The sequence below is a fragment of the Bombina bombina genome, chromosome 5, assembly GCF_027579735.1.
Source record: "Bombina bombina isolate aBomBom1 chromosome 5, aBomBom1.pri, whole genome shotgun sequence".
NCBI lineage: Eukaryota > Metazoa > Chordata > Amphibia > Anura > Bombinatoridae > Bombina > Bombina bombina.
In genome coordinates, this window is record NC_069503.1 from 497942979 (window position 1) to 497955538 (window position 12560).

A 12560-nucleotide genomic window follows, 5' to 3' on the forward strand; every position below is an offset into this window, starting at 1 on the left:
ATATATGTGTGTATAGATGTATTTATGTATTTATATGTGTATATATGAATTTACAGACATATATACACATATAAACAGATAAATACACATATAAACATATATAGAAGTGTAATAGAGCCCTTTGCAGGCAAGTAGATGAAAACATGTAAAAGCATATTTATGCAATATTCATATTTAATAAAGTTTTATACTGTGCATTTAGTGTAGGTATCTCACATTCCAATGTTCTGCACATAGCAGAACATGTTCAATGTATTTATAAATATAAATATAAATATATATGTATATATCTATACCTGTAAATAATCATCTATATATAGGTTTAGATATATATATTATACCAAAATACCATCAAATATATGTAGAAATATGTGTTTATGAATAAATACAACATTTCTATGTGAAGAAAATTGGAAAATGAAATATTCATATTTTCATGTCAGATTAGCTCAAGTAAGGTGTTGTTTTTTTTTACTACTTTATTGTGCCATTGACTTCTCTGAGGGAATAAGTTAACGTGTGTATGATATTCTAACTTTGGATTTTTCCGCGTGTCTGGTGAGCACGGGAGTAACCTTTTTTTTTTAACTTGTAATATGGGTGTTACCAAACGCAAGCAAAAAGCTTACTTTTAGCAGAGTTAGAGCGGGAACAATAAATACCACTCCACTTGTTATCTGGCCCTTTGTGTCAGCAGTTTGGGGAAGGCCCTATCCTGTTCCAGCATGACTGTGCCCTGTGCCCAAAGCAAACTTCTGCATGCTAACAGTGAGCAGATATCCCAACATAAGTGCAATAAACAGCCTCTTGCACATTTCAGAGAGGTGTGACTAGTACTGCTCTACCTATTAATATAGTGACGTGCACACGCTTTATTTTTTATAATTGTTGACAGGTTAATAGTGATCATGAATAACAGTTTCAATTCATATGTTTAAAAAAATATTGGGTACCAAACACATATTGTGTAGCAACCTAAATGTGTAAAACAACGTGTTATACTCTACAATGCAATAAGAAATAAAAATGATTTTGCAGCACAATTAAGCTAGTCAATTAAAAACATATTTTGAGTTGTATTGGACTATGTTATTTTTCATGGGGAAACTCAGATCAGTTTTGAAAATGGTAGCTACATTATTATCTTTCTTTCTGTCTGTAGCTTTTAATGCGCTATACCTTTTGGTACATAAAGCTATTAGTGAAAATGTATTTTTAATCTTCTATAGCGGCCTCACTATTACATTATTGGACCACAGCGCTTCAAAGTACATAGGGTCTTCTGTGTGTTGGAAACCACTCACTGACCGTAGATTATATTTAAAAATATAATCTTTATACTTTACTTTAGACACTTTACTGTACCAACTAACTTGAGCCTAAACCTTGTCAGTGCAACTATTAGCATAGAGCAGTGTCTCTCAACCTTTTAGTAACAAGTACCCATACAATCATACATTATCTAAGTAACTGAAATGTAAATATTATTAGGTTAAAAAAATGAGAGGCAAATGTGCATACCCTTGAATGTAAATTTGTATCAGATATACACTACTGTGCAAAAGTTTTAGGCAGGTGTAAAAAAAATACTGTAAAGTGAGAATGCTTTCAATAGAGATATTAGCTTTTTTTTTATTAATTAACAAACAAGTAAGTGAACAGAAGTAAATCTTGGGCAAAGTCAGGAATTTTGTATGCATATAGTCAGGTGCATGATTAAACACCTGTGCAGCTGGAGTTAACACCTGAAAATATCTCAGATATTCTCTGTGGGGTAAGGTACCAGCATGCAAGGATTTTATAGTTAAATTCAGCTAAGATCAAGGAGATTGATGAGGAGTGAGTTAATTTAAATACCAGTTTCCAGCTGTCCTCAGAGAGAGGAATCTGGAGTTCCAGTTCCCATTTAGAGATGAATGTGGGTTTAATATGTGGGTACGAGCTCCTAAGAATCCTGTATGACAATGCTAGATGGGCTCTTTTGATATCTCGATTCTCACAGATTTTCTCAAACGGTGTTAACTCTCTAAATATATCCGTTTTATGCTGGCTATCATTGATGGCCTGACGAATTTGCAGGTATGAAAACCATCTATGAAATGGTGAACCAAAAGACCAAATTTTTATATAGGGATCCACTAGAACAGATCTATTACCAATCTCCTGCGCTAAAATCTGAAGACAGATATATGACAAAAGAAGACTTATCGTACAGTGGGCTCACTTAACCTCTCCAATAGACACACACCACTCACCTCATTACAGCTGGTGTATTGACATTTAAATACCCAACATGAGGAGTTTTGATGCTGATTATGAAAACACTAAATTTGAAGCACTTTACCAAGTGGACTCTGTTGTTTGTAATATTTTTACATGAATTGGCTATTGACACTTCATCACCCTTATAGAGTGTGCTAATACTTAAAGGGATATTAAATAGTGCTTCTTTGGTAAAAACAAATATGTTAAATATGAAATATGAAAGTAAACATAAAAAGAAAGAGATTGTGTAAAAAACAGCAAACAACTTACTTAGAAATGCTCATTGTAGCCCCTGCACACAGTGGGATGAGTGCAACGTTTTTGAAACTTAAGTTTGATTCTGGCAGTTTTGAGCATGAACAAATCTGACTCCCTGTTTATCTAGTCTATTCACTTAATACTAAACCAACTCTTGAAATTTTATCACATCATGCTAGATAAGCTTCCTGTAGAGACCATAGCCTCCTTGTAGGGCTGTGACAGGAAGTAATGGACACCGCACAGATGAAGTTTAAATAAATAAATTGTAAAATCCATTTAAGTAGATGATTACAACATATTTCAATTATGTATATACCACTGCTTAGTGGGGGGTTTTATTGCAAAAATGAAATAGACTTTTTAACATCCCTTTAATCTGATTTTTTTTTCTTGCATCTATGGAATGTTAATAAATAGATCACACTTCTAGGTTATAAACAGCACTTAAGGGTTAGAGGAAAGCTATGCTACCCAATGCTAGGGTGATATTTTGTGTATTACCGTCCAAAGCACTGGGATAGCCTATCACACATATGTGTATTATTCTACTTTACAAAATAAATAAAATGTATATATCTATACAGATATTTAAATCTGACTGTGCATGTGAACCCTACTTTTATGTGAACCCTTAAACATATGTAGGCTCTTTCACCTCATCTAACATTAGTCCAGGAATCTGTTCTTCTCATCATCTAGAACAAGTGTAGGGAAGCTATGGCCCAGGGGCCAAATCAGGCCCCCACATGTTTTGAAGAGCCCATTAGTATTAGTTAAAGGGACAGTCTAGGCCAAAATAAACTTTCATGATTCAGATAGAGCATGTAATTTTAAACAATTTTCCAATTTACTTTTATCACCAATTTTGCTTTGTTCTCTTGGTATTCTTAGTTGAAAACTTAACCTAGGAGGTTGATATGCTAATTTCTTAGACCTTGAAGCCCACGGGCGCGATCCGATATCGATCGCAGTTTGCGGCGCAAGCGAGGGAACCGGCGTCGCCCGCAGTTTCAGCTTGCAACTCGAGCCATCCCATATAGGTCGCCGTCAGATGCTAACGTGCCGTAAGTCTCACAAACCAGCGATGTCCAGAAATCTGCGTAAGTACAAATTTCTGGCGTCGCCAGTGACTTGCGCCACGTTAGAATCTGCCGGCGCCTATAAAACCTGACTAAAGTCTAAAACACCCGCACTGTCTAACACGCCTCCCTAACATAGCCCGCACTGTCTAACACGCCTCCCTAACATAGCCCGCACTGTCTAACACGCCTCCCTAACATAGCCCGCACTGTCTAACCCTCTATCCGCTATCCCCCCTCACTAGCCTAACAATAAAAAAGCTATTAACCCCTAAACCGCCGCTCCTTTACCCCGCCGCAACCTAATAAAGTTATTAACCCCTAAACCGCCGCTCCCGTACCCCGCCGCCAGCTATATTATATCTATAACCCCCTAAAGTGAGCCCCTAACACCGCCGCCATCTATATTAAAATTATTAACCCCTAATGTAAGCCCCTTACACCGCCGCCATCTCTATTAAAATGATTAACCCCTAATTTAATCTACCTACCCCGCCGCCAGCTATATTATCTATATTAACCCTAAGTATATTATAGTTAATATAGTTATTACATTATATATATTAACTATATTAACCCTAATTATATTAGGGTTAATATAGTTACTATAGTATTTATATTAACTATATTAACTCTATCTAACACTAACACCCCTAACTATATTTATATTAAATTAATCTAATTAATTTATAAACTAAAATATTCCTATTTAAATCTAAATACTTACCTATAAAATAAACCCTAAGATAGCTACAATATAATTAATAATTACATTGTAGCTATGTTAGGGTTAATATTTATTTTACAGGTAAATTGTTAATTATTTTAACTAGGTATAATAGATATTAAATAGTTATTAACTATTTAATATCTACCTAGTTAAAATAATTACCCAATTACCTGTAAAATAAATCCTAACCTAAGTTATAAATACACCTACACTATCAATAAATTAAATAAAGTACAAACATCTATCTAAAAATACAATTAAATTAACTAAACTAAATTACAAAAAAAAACAAACACTAAATTACAAAAAATAAAAAAAAGATTACAAGATTTTTAAGCTAATTACACCTATTCTAAGCCCCCTAATAAAATAATAAACCCCCAAAATAAAAAAAATTCCCTGCCCTATTCTAAATTAAACATATTTCAAAGCTCTTTACCTTACCAGCCCTTAAAAGGGCCTTTTGTGGGGCATGCCCCAAAGAATTCAGCTCTTTTGCATTCAACAAATACAATCCCCCCCCCCCCATTACAACCCACCACCCACATACCCCTATTCTAAACCCACCCAAACCCCCCTTAAAAAAGCCTAACACTACCCCCCTGAAGATCTCCCTACCTTGTCTTCACCACACCGGGCCGAACTCCTGATCCGATCCGGGCGATGTCGTCCTCCAAGCGGCAAAGAAGAATTCTTCCTCCGGCGATGTCATCCTCCAAGCGGCAAAGAAGAATTCTTCCTCCGGCGACGTCTTCCTCCAAGCGGCAGCAAAGTCTTCATTCTTCCGGCGGCATCTTCAATCTTCTTTCTTCGCTCCGCCGCCGCGGAGCATCCATCCTGGCCGACTGCTAAACTTGGAATGAGGTACCTTTAAATGACGTCATCCAAGATGGCGTCCGCCGAATTCCGATTGACTGATAGGATTCTATCAGCCAATCGGAATTAAGTTAAAAAAATCTGATTGGCTGATTGAATCAGCCAATCAGATTCAAGTTCAATCCGATTGCCTGATCCAATCAGCCAATCAGATTGAGCTCGCATTCTATTGGCTGTTCCGATCAGCCAATAGAATGCGAGCTCAATCTGATTGGCTGATTAGATCAGCCAATCGGATTGAACTTGAATCTGATTGGCTGATTCAATCAGCCAATCAGATTTTTTTAACTTAATTCCGATTGGCTGATAGAATCCTATCAGCCAATCGGAATTCGGCGGACGCCATCTTGGATGACGTCATTTAAAGGTACCTCATTCCAAGTTTAGCAGTCGGCCGGGATGGATGCTCCGCGGCGGCGGAGCGAAGAAAGAAGATTGAAGATGCCGCCGGAAGAATGAAGACTTTGCTGCCGCTTGGAGGAAGACGTCGCCGGAGGAAGAATTCTTCTTTGCCGCTTGGAGGATGACATCGCCGGAGGAAGAATTCTTCTTTGCCGCTTGGAGGACGACATCGCCCGGATCGGATCAGGAGTTCGGCCCGGTGTGGTGAAGACAAGGTAGGGAGATCTTCAGGGGGGTAGTGTTAGGCTTTTTTAAGGGGGTTTTGGGTGGGTTTAGAATAGGGGTATGTGGGTGGTGGGTTGTAATGGGGGGGGGGATTGTATTTGTTGAATGCAAAAGAGCTGAATTCTTTGGGGCATGCCCCACAAAAGGCCCTTTTAAGGGCTGGTAAGGTAAAGAGCTTTGAAATATGTTTAATTTAGAATAGGGCAGGGAATTTTTTTTATTTTGGGGGTTTATTATTTTATTAGGGGGCTTAGAATAGGTGTAATTAGCTTAAAAATCTTGTAATCTTTTTTTTATTTTTTGTAATTTAGTGTTTGTTTTTTTTTGTAATTTAGTTTAGTTAATTTAATTGTATTTTTAGATAGATGTTTGTACTTTATTTAATTTATTGATAGTGTAGGTGTATTTATAACTTAGGTTAGGATTTATTTTACAGGTAATTGGGTAATTATTTTAACTAGGTAGATATTAAATAGTTAATAACTATTTAATATCTATTATACCTAGTTAAAATAATTAACAATTTACCTGTAAAATAAATATTAACCCTAACATAGCTACAATGTAATTATTAATTATATTGTAGCTATCTTAGGGTTTATTTTATAGGTAAGTATTTAGATTTAAATAGGAATATTTTAGTTTATAAATTAATTAGATTAATTTAATATAAATATAGTTAGGGGTGTTAGTGTTAGATAGAGTTAATATAGTTAATATAAATACTATAGTAACTATATTAACCCTAATATAATTAGGGTTAATATAGTTAATATATATAATGTAATAACTATATTAACTATAATATACTTAGGGTTAATATAGATAATATAGCTGGCGGCGGGGTAGGTAGATTAAATTAGGGGTTAATCATTTTAATAGAGATGGCGGCGGTGTAAGGGGCTTACATTAGGGGTTAATAATATTAATATAGCTGGCGGCGGTATAGGGGGATTAGATTAGGGGTTAATAATTTTTATATAGGTGGCGGCGGTGTAAGGGGTCAGATTAGGGGATAGATAAGGTAGATGGCGGCGGTTTTAGAGGCTCACAGTAGGGGGTTAGTTTATGTAGATGGCGGCGGGGTCCGGGAGCGGCGGTTTAGGGGGTAATAACTTTATTAGGGATTTCGGGGGGGGGGGATCGCGGTTGACAGGGAGATAGACATTGCGCATGCGTTAGGTGTTAGGTTTATTTTAGCAGATCGCGGTTGACAGGGAGATAGACATTGCGCATGCGTTAGGTGTTAGGTTTATTTTCTAGTTAGTTTAGGGAGTTACGGGGCTCCAATAGTCAGCGTAAGGCTTCTTACGGCTGCTTTTTGTGGCGAGGTGAAAATGGAGTAAGTTTTCTCAATTTTCGCCACGTAAGTCCTTACGCTGCATATTGGATACCAAACTGCGCGGGTTTGGTATACCTGCCTATGGCCCAAAAAACTGCGGGCGACGGCAGAAATATACGCGCGTAACTTCTAGCTTACGCCGTATATAGGATACCAAATCCGCGCAATTATTGGCGTCGCCGGCTTTTGCGGGCGACGATTTTTATCGGATCGACCCCCACCTCTTTCAGATTGCATTTTAACAGTTTTTCACCACTAGAGGGTGTTAGTTCACGTATTTCATATAGATAACACTGTGCTCGTGCACAAGAAGTTATCTGGGAGCAGGCACTGATTGGCTAGACTGCAAGTCTGTCAAAAGAACTGAAATAAAGGGGCAGTTTGCAGAGGCTTAGATACAAGATAATCACAGAGGTTAAAAGTATATTATTATAACTGTGTTGGTTATGCAAAACTGGGAAATGGGTAATAAAGGGATTATCTATCTTTAAAACAATAAAAATTCTGGTGTAGACTGTCCCTTTAAGAATGGTTTTAAAATTGTCACAACGTAAAAATTATATGAAATTCAAATGTCAGTGCCCATACATAAAGTTTTATAGGAGTCAGTTGTTTCAATGTAATTCTGAATAAACTTGTAGATTTTAAAAATAGGTTCCTGCTTTTGAATTGACATGAAAAGTGGGGAGTGAGTGTCATTTTGTTTATGGCACCAATTCCTTATTTAAAGGAACATGAAACTCAAAACATTTTCTTTCATGATTTAGATAGAGCATAGGATTTTGTACAATTTTCCAATTTACTTCTATTATATATTTTGCTTCATTCTCTTTGTATCCTTTGTTGAAGGAGAAGCAATGTACTACTTGGAACTAGCTAAACACATGGGTAAGCCAATGATAAGAAGTATATATGTGCAGGCACCAATCAGCAGCTAGCTTCAGCTCCAGAGGCCTATTTAACAAATGTCTGTCGGACCTGATCCGACAGTGCGGATAAGGTCCGACAGACATCGCTGAATGCGGAGAGCAATACACTCTCCGTATTCAGCATTGCACCAGCAGCTCACAAGAGCTGCTGGTGCAACGCCGCCCCCTGCAGACTCGCGGCCAATTGGCTGCCAGCAGGGGGGTGTCAAACAACCCGATCATACTCGATCGTACTTGATCGGGTTAAATTGCGTTGATTCCTGTCCGCCTCATCACCTAGGTACATTTTTCAACCAAGGATAACAAGAAAGCGAAGCAAACTATATAGTAGAAGTAAACTGGAAAGTTGTTTAAAAGTGTATGCTCTATTTGAATAATGAAATATATTTTTGTTGTTTCATGTCCTTTTAAAAACCCTTCGGCTGCTAAGCCATTTCCCACCTTGGTGCTAAGCTGGATTTAATATTTTTGATTTTTTTTACTTTTATAAAATATATTTATTTTTTACTTTTATACTTTTTTTCCAGATCCCCAAGACTTATACAGTTGGAAAGAGTAGGCGATTACCTTTCAACAGTGGGTCTTGGGGGTCTGTAGCTGCTTAGATGCCTGAGATACATACAGGCTTCTAAGCAGCATGCCCCCATTTCCCTATACTATATAATTTTAAATAAAGTTGTGCGGTGACGTCATCACGTCATTGCGTGTGACAACGCTGCGTGAATTAGGAAGCCCCGGTGATGTCTCTCACTATTCAAGCCAGTTTGCCGGGGTGGGAGTAGGTGGGAGCCACCAGATTGCCCTCAAGGTGGGTGAGTGCTAGCGACGGCTCTGAGCCGTCGTCAGCACCTGACTGGGACAATTTGCGACGGCTCAGAGCCGTCGTTAGCACTCAAAGGGTTAAGTTAGAATGAGTTAAAAAGGATGAAGGCTTTATAATATTACAAATTCTAATAAAGAAATTCTTAAACCTCAGTTTCCAGCTGGGCCGGCCTCAGGTGATCGACTCTTTAGTTTCTTTACTTATCACAATGTTGCTATTTACAATACATAGCTTAGGAACATTTAATAATCCTATACCACGTCTGGTAACAAGGCACAAGGTTCTAAAATTAAAATATGTCTGTCTCATCTGAAGATGAGTCTGCAGACTCCAGATAAAAGGTGGACTGTATGAATCTTAAAGGGCCATAATACCCAAATGTTTAAACACTTGAAAGTGATGCAGCATAGCTGTAAAAAGCTGATTAGAAAATATCACTTGAACATCTCTATGTAAAAAAGAAAGATATTTTTTTTTTTTTTTTTTTTTTAAATAGTTTTTATTGAGGTGATCAGAACATACAGAAAAACACAATCAAATATTAATCATGGCAACACGCCTATAGACATACATCCAGACTCATATAACAAATACATAGGCATGTCTTTAAAACCTTGAACAATAATATCTCCTCCTTAGGAGAATATGCACAAGCCATGTGCGATACCTCGTTTTCAGTATAAACATGTTAATTTGGACAAGTCAAAAACACTATAATAAATGCGAGGTCTGAGACCTGGTTTCTGTAGAGAGATTCTGAACAGGAAAATGTAGGTCCTTGTGTGTCCACATCATTTAACTTCAGATACTTATTCTCAATATACCCTTTAGGTTACTATAGGCCTGTGTAAGGCCTCAAATCACTCAGTGGAGCAGCATAATCTTGAATGGTAAGGCCACACGCACACCGCACACACCATACAGAGAAATTCAATAATTAACATGTTAGGTTAGGCTAAAGAACCCAATATATAGGCATTACAGATCACAGCGCGGGAAGCAGCATCAGGTGGGGTAAAGTGTAGCACAAAACTGCATAGCAACTGGGATGTCCTCCCACACTGCAATCCCAATACACAAACCAATATGGCCCAAGTTCTGCAGGTGAATGCAGCGTGCGCGCAGTAGGACACATCTTAGTTTTAAACTGCCCTTATACTCCACTTGTCTCATCTAACAGGGAGGGAAATTAGCAAGATCCAGTGCCGATATGCATTCCCTATTTTAACTTTATCTATTAACTGTTAAGGGGGGGTGGTCCCCAGAGCAGCACACACTGTGGATTCCTCCTTGCCTCTGATATATAGGCCTCTCTTGGGCCACCAGAAACTATAAAATCTATCATTATGAATCCTCTAATGTACAGTGTATTGCCGCAATGAGTGCCACACCCCCAGCGACATTATTTAACTAGAGAGGTTTGTCGTCTTGTTAGGTAAAATAAACATAATAAAATTTTAACTTTATCTATTAACTGTTAAGGGGGGGTGGTCCCCAGAGCAGCACACACTGTGGATTCCTCCTTGCCTCTGATATATAGGCCTCTCTTGGGCCACCAGAAACTATAAAATCTATCATTATGAATCCTCTAATGTACAGTGTATTGCCGCAATGAGTGCCACACCCCCAGCGACATTATTTAACTAGAGAAGTTTGTCGCCTTGTTAGGTAAAATAAACATAATAAAAACATAGCCTCTTAATGCAAAATATCAGCCACATTTTCTATATTGGATATGACAATACAATAAGCGAACATTGTTAACAAAATAATCTGAGCGTTGGTCTGGGTTAAGTTAGATATCAAATAATTTTAGAAAATCTTCCAAACCAACAGTCCAGGCACAAAGCACCTAAATGTCCAAAACACAGGTCAGTGGGGTTTTAGGTAGCTCAAAAAGTTCTGGGATTATGACACCATACCCACAGTCCAAATTAAACGGATTCCACATACCCACATAGCTTAGTGGTAGGAGAGAGAGGAAAAACAGTTGTAACAAGACCCATCCTAAAGCTCTCAGGGCTCTTAAGTAGGCACAATTTTCTAGGCCAAAGTCTCACATATTGATTGTTACCTCTGTAGGTCCGCATATACCTTCCCCCGCTTTTATCAAAGAGTCCTCCACTGTCTCTCTATGCTGGCAGGGGCTGTGTGCGGTTAACCTATGCCGGACCGAAAGGCCCTCTTCACAACCGCATTTTGACTTCGTGGGATCAGCCAAGAGGCAGCTCCTCTAATCACCAACAGAACAACGGGGTTACAATACAGAATCCCACAGCCTCCCTTTCTGAGCAAGGGGGACCCCGTGTCACACATATAGAAGAATCCCGGTGTCAGTACCTGAAGCCTGGCATGTAAAATGACTCCTGTCAGCGGTTCAGCTCTCACCTCGCCTAGATCCTGCCCCAAAGAGCCGGCCGTATCTCCCCAGTTAGGAACCGGAGCAGGTAAAGAGCTCTTGCAGGCTTCCGGTTGCTCACACTTCTGTGTGTCCGTTGCGGTATGTGAGTATATCTCGGTTAATGTGTCACATAGCCCAGGGAGCACCACATTCGCCCCCCTCTCATTTCCGGTCGGGACCATCTTGATGTGAGTGATATCCATCTGGGACGATAGGCGGTCAAATCTAGCGTGTATGGTATGCTCAAAATCGGACATCCAGCCCTGTATGGCCCCAAGTAGTTCCTCCATGTTTAGTTTTGTAGGGAGTAAAAAGGAGATTTAGAAAGTATCTCCACGTACCCGGTTCCCCGGGGGGGGGTGCTGAGAGATTCCCTCTGTAGAGGCCGCCAAAAATCCCCTGCAGCGGTCCGGTCTGAGAAGCCCTGAAATTATGCAGTATAATTATCACTTTTACCAGCAAACTTTTCTCTTTCAATTGGTTCACTTTTCTATGCTGGATGGCTTTGAAATATATTGATTACATGGCAGGATGTAAATCAATCTTTCAGAGCTCTCAGTTTTGCGGCCATCTTCAACCTTAGCCCGGACACGCCCCCAAAGAAAGATATTTTACCTCAAAAGTTCCTCAGTAGCCACCTCCCATTGTAAAGGATTTCTAAGCAGCATTTTAGTGTGTTTGTCCTGGGACATCTGAAGGGACTAGCATTGTGCACTCTCATATTATTTCACCAATCAGGTAAAGGAAGCTTACTATGAAATCTCATGAGAGTTAAGTCAAATCTCATGAGATCACAGTAAGAGTTCATGACCTCAGCACTGCTGATGCTGATTGGCTGCTGTTCATTTCTTCATTTTTTTTTAATTTTTTTACCTGCAGCTGGGAGCAGCTGAGTATAACTTTTTACACAGAACTTACTCTGCTGAGCTGAGGAAATTGTGAGGTAAAATATCTTCCTTTTTTTACATAGAGATGCTCAGGTGATATTTTCCTGTCAGCTTTTTACAGTTATACTGCATCAGTTTCAAGTGATTTAGCATATGAGTATTATGTCCCTTTAAGGTAGCACCCATTTAAAGGCAGACAAACATGAATTTTATTATATTATTACATTTGCTTTGCATCTGGAGCAGTACATGGCAGGAGCAAACACATAACGTATGTGCAATATCTACCTCTCAACCACAATCTCCCCACCACAATAAATATAAATGTATTAACCCCTAA